Below are 5,395 nucleotides of genomic sequence, written 5' to 3' on the forward strand. Positions count from 1 at the left end.
TTGCTCGCCGGACGAATAACCACTCTCCAGCGGTTCATCCCCACCCCATCGACGTCTACCTCAGAGGGGGAATAATGGTGGCAAAACGGGGAGGAATCACTTCTTTTTTTCTTTCTTTCTTCCTTTCTCTCTGGCTGGCTGCTCGCAGGCAAGTTGTAATTTAAGGGGAAAAATGGGCGTATCTGTAGGGTGTTTCCAAAGAGCTGTTGTTAAACATGGTTGCAGACTCCATTTGTAAGGTTCGCTGGGGTTTGTTGCTGGAAAAAATGCAGAGCCTGGCTTTTCCATCACCCCGCCCCAGCTGCAGGTCAAGGAGGTCCAGGGTGGGTGGCTTTGCTGATAAAAATCAGGATCCCTTTGCAAAAGGCTTGGATTGGGCTGCCGTCCCCTCCCTGCAGCAGCGTGGGTGTCCTTGAGCACGAGGAGCGTTTTATCGGCTGTGAGTTTAGCTTGGGAGATAACTCGCTGGTTTAGCTGGGAGCGGGGATGAGCTGAGGGCCGGACCCCGGCACGCGTTAGGCAGGAGGACAGGCGAGGTGGTCATGGTGGTTTCTGCTGGATTTATAATCTACGAGGCGACAAACCTCTGCCTCCAAACGCCCCCAGCATCCGCAGAGTTATTCCTAGAGCTGCAACCCCGTGCCTCAATTTCCCCAGCTACAAAACCGTGGCCGAATTACACCTGATCTGGCTTGCAGGGTTGCCATGAGGATTAATTATTTACTAATTCTGCAGTGTTTTCACTGTGAAATGCCTATTGCAATACCCCGTTCCCCCTCTGGAGCAGACACTTGGGTGTGCAAGCCTTTCCTCTCCCATCCTTGGCTTTCAGTCCCCTACGTGCTCATTTTCTCAGCTCATTTTCTCAGCTCTTGGAAAGAAAAGGTGATAATTTGCTAACCTGGCTTGCAGCAGGGATGAGCCCCGGGATCTGTAGATGCCGAGTCTCTTCCCCAGCCCGCCGCGGTGACCGGTGCTCTTCACCTCCGCTTTCCTGGGATACGTGAAGACGCTCGGATCTGGCGCCGGGCTCCAGCCTTGCTTGAGCAATTCTCGGTCTAAAACTGAGCCTGGCAAGGCTGGAGCTCTTCCTTCCCGGCGGGGAACAGCCAGGCCCCCTCTCCCCAGGCCGGCCGCTGCCTGGCCCCGGCGCAGACGGCTGCTCAGTCCCTGAACTTTCCCCCTTTTAAAGGGATCGCCATCGTGTGCTGGCAGCCTGTGCCTGGGGAGCGGGGAAGGAATTTGGGAAGGTTTTGCCATCGCCGGACGAGCGATTCGGTATCTCCAGGCTCCCCTCTCGATGCCCCTCGCCGCTTCCCTGCGGATGCCCGTACTCTGCCTTGGCTCCCCTTTTGGCAACAAAACGTTGAATTTCCAGTGGGAACAGCCTTTTTCTCACAGGAAGGGGAGAAGGGCTGGAGGAGGACAACTTGATTTTGCGATGTCCGAGCTTCCCCATTTGCAATTGTGGAGCGAATCCTTTTTCTTGTCTCTTTTGTCTGAGCTACGCTCGTTTTCTCACTGGCCAGACAGGTTCAGGATGGGGCTGTGGGGTGAGCTGCTCCCCCGAAGCCCTGCCAGAAACCCTACCAATTATCAGCAAACCCAAAATATTCAGCTTTTATCTCCCGTAGGTGACTCCTATTGAAACCAAGGGGGCTACAGCCAAGGACTGAGGGTACCGAGGGCTTGGCTCCTTTTTTTTTTTTTTTTTTGGAAAGAAAAAAAATAAAGGCCAGCTGCAGAGTTTGGATGCAGAGCTGTTTGGGCTGTCGTTCAGACCTACCTTCGGGCAATGTTCTGCGTCTGCTAATTAATCTCCAGGAATTTAAGCCCTCTCTGGCTCTAACAAATAGCTGGATGCTAAAGTCATGTAGCCTTGCAGGGTTATTTTCTTTTTCCCCTTTGAGTCTGCGAGGGTTTTAACTCAAAGGCCAGCGTGTGTTTCCTCTCCAGTGCCGTAACCAGCATTTAGGATGGGTCAGAAATTTCGGCCTGAGACGGCGCCAAGGAAAATGTCTGTATTTATCACATAGGAGTCGTGCACACCAGGGGTCTCTTCCATTTTTTTTTAATATTCACTGCGCGGTCGCTTAGCTGGAGCTTCCTAGATGCAAAAACTCCCTGCCGCGGGCAAATCCTGCTGCTTTTCCTGCGAGGAGGAGGATGGGGACCCCGCTGGGAGCGAGGGGACCGCAGGCGGCGATGCTCGGTTGAGGTGTGGGGTCTGGGCGATGCTAAGTGGGATTCCTGCCCTAGCCTTCCCATAGAAACACGTAGTCTTTACGCTGATTTAAGTCAAAGAGGTTATATATTAGGATATATATATGTATATATATGTTTCCCTTCAGTGAAGGATTGTAGCAATGTACTGAGCCTCTTGTGTTAGGTATTTATTATAAATTTCTGTTTGGTTTTGTACAGTAGCTGTCTGGAAAGGAGAGGGGAAAAAAAAAAAGACAAATTAAAAAAAAAAAGACTGTCTGTGTTTTAACATGCTGCTCCCACATCCCCACTCCGAAACCCGCAGCGGGCTCGGAGAGGGGACGTCTCTGCTCATCGTTTAACCACTTCGGTATAAGACTGGTGTCTCCCTCCTCCCTGGTGCCCCCAAATCAGGGTGCGATTGCCAACCGAGCTGTGTAAGCATAACAAATCCAACCCAAATTAAGCTTTGGACTTTCATTTTAAGGGGGGGGGGAATATAATTTTCTGGTTTTTAGCCTTTTGTTTGTATTTGTTTTTAACTTTGAAAACAGTCTGTTTGTGACTCTGCCTTTACCCCTTCAATAAAGGATTTCCTGCCTCTTACCTCTTTGCATTTGTCTCTCTTTGCACTTTTCTCAGGATATATTTTTTAACCCCCATCCCAAGAGCAATACTTTAAATCTCCCTTTTCCATAGCTTATTCACCTATAAATAAATGGTTAATTCAGTTTTGAGATGCTAAACCCAAGCATTACATGACAGAGGAGACAAAAAACCCGGGGAGCAAAAATTATTCCCCAGCAATTTTGAATCATCTCTGTTTCGCAGATTGCTTATGAGCACCTACCTCACCCCTATACGTGCATACATATAGATAATTCTGCTACTTACTAGGAGGACGTACAGCCTGAACGGGGCTAAAACAGAGGGGATGCTGGCTCCTTTGCTTAACTATGTAACAAACATAGATTGTGGGAACTCGGTGCTGTTTCTCTAGGTGCGGTGCTGTCCTCTGAACCACAGGATCACTGAAATTTAGGATATGGCAATGCAGATTTGGGAACTATCTCATTAGAATAAGCAGGGGCTCGTTACCATGTAATTTGAATATCTTTGCTTGGGTTAAACAGGCTCTGCTGCTAGACGTCCTAGGTGAAAGCACAGCCTGATGCTGAATAGCGGCTGTGGTTTATTTTCTGTATGCTGGTGATTTCCAGCCACCGATGGGGCTAGAAAACGATGCTGCCGCAGCCGGGCAGAGGCTGCCCTCCCCACGGGAGGGCAAGGGAAAGGGTTAAGCCATCGCCGTGGGACGTGTCACTATGTTAATGGGCACAGCGACGCATGCCACCCTATTTATAACTAGGTGTGACATTCATTTTAGGTGACTTCCCTTGGCGCCCGTACAGCCGGGTCCTGGGTTTCGGCTCATTAAGGCGGCAGCCTGCCCCGGCTTTTCCCCCACCTTTCTTTTTTTGTCGTTATCGCTAGGTTTGAGTTGAATAATTGAAATTCCAAACAATGCCAAAGGCTTTGGGATATTTCCAGGTAGGAAAAAGCCCTTAACTAATCACAGCAGCGTAACCATCGTAATTTAACTTTTAAAAAAAGAATAGCGGGATAAGAAAATAAGCCTTATGGAAGCTTCTCTGTCACCGTATCCACGATGGTACCCCAGAGACAACGGGACCAGCGGGCGGAGAGATGCATTTCTCTAGTCCCATCAGGGGGAAATTATTAGGGTCAACCCACAGCTGGGCCCCCTCACCCCGTGCTGCGAATAGTGCTGCTCCCCAATCAGGGGTAATTATGTTTTATCAGCCTATTTCCTCTTATAAGGCACTTCCAGAGCATGTAGGATGCCACAGGCTGCTCCCCCATGCATGAACATCACCGAGTACGTGTTGAAATGGTGGTTTGCCCCTTTGTTCCAAAACCTCTTCCCTCCGAGGGCTGGGCTCTCCTGACCTCCAAGCCCAGTTATCGCTGGATAGTTGCTCCCCCTTGTCCTTGTGCTAGTGCCGTTCTCCAGTTGAACAGCTTTCCTCTCTCCTCGGTTTACACCTCCCCTCCCATGTGTTTGTAGGCAGGAGCTGTACTCTCTTTCAGCCTTATTTTGCTAAACTTTGCAAGCCAAGCTCTGTAGGCTCAGCTCATAAAATACCCTCCTCAGCTCTGGCCTGAATTTATTAGCCCTGGACAGAAGTGACCGCAGCGTCCCAGCAAGGTCACACCAGCACCTGGTGCTCCAGCCACAAATCCTTCCTTATTCCTGACGGAAACATCCTTCCTGACGTGTCCTAGGACCATAATGTCCCTTTGCTGCCGTTATCCTCGGCTCAGCTCACCCATCCCTGTCTTACGACCCCTCTGCTCTTCTAGATCTCTCTTTCTCCATGCAGATACCTGATAAATCCATCCTCAGCCGCCCAAGCAAGCGGTCTGCTTCCCAGAGCTCCTGGGCCATGGCGTTTCAGAGGGGCGTCTTAGAAATCAGGCTCCTCTCCTAAACTGCCCGCTTCAACCTCCTCTCCTGCCGACCAGGATGCTTTAACCCCCGGTACTGCACTCGCTGAGGACCAGGCAAAGCGCTCCCGGGTCTGCAGAGGACATCAACCCCAAATCCTCCCGATGCCGGGAGAAAAATCAGGGGTCCCCAAAGAGAGAAGTCAGCAGGATTGAGCTAAAGCAAATTAACCGAGCCCCGGAGACTGCAACAGGCAGGAGGATGGAGAGGAGACAGCTCCTGCGCACCGGTGCTAAATTAAGGAGTAGGCAGCGAGTCCTCGAGGGTGGGAGCAAAGAGGTTTTCCCTCCGGAGGTGCCGAGGTCAGGGAGGGGAGAGGAAGGCTGTGCGGGGAAGGTGTCATTTGCTTTTGGTGTTAATGGATGCATCCTGCCAGGAGCAGGAAAGCAGGCTCCTAGCAGCACGGGATCTGCTTCAAGAGCCGCTGAAGCGAAGGAAAACGTATCCCACAGGCTGCAAGAAGAGGGTAAACCAGCCTCCAGCCCGGAATTGCACGTTCTGTTTGCTTGAATGGGGTAAGCAAGGGAGAGATTCAAGGATTAAAGTGAGGGACCAGACCCTGGGGACGGACGGGAGACGTAGCTGGGTGTCTTCTGGGTGGACGGGAAACCACGATTTCCCTGTAGACAGGCAAAGGGGGCTCGATGGGGCCGGCACGGG

This window comes from Pygoscelis adeliae, unplaced genomic scaffold (genome assembly GCF_000699105.1).
Source record: "Pygoscelis adeliae isolate BGI_AS28 unplaced genomic scaffold, ASM69910v1 Scaffold224, whole genome shotgun sequence".
Lineage (NCBI taxonomy): Eukaryota > Metazoa > Chordata > Aves > Sphenisciformes > Spheniscidae > Pygoscelis > Pygoscelis adeliae.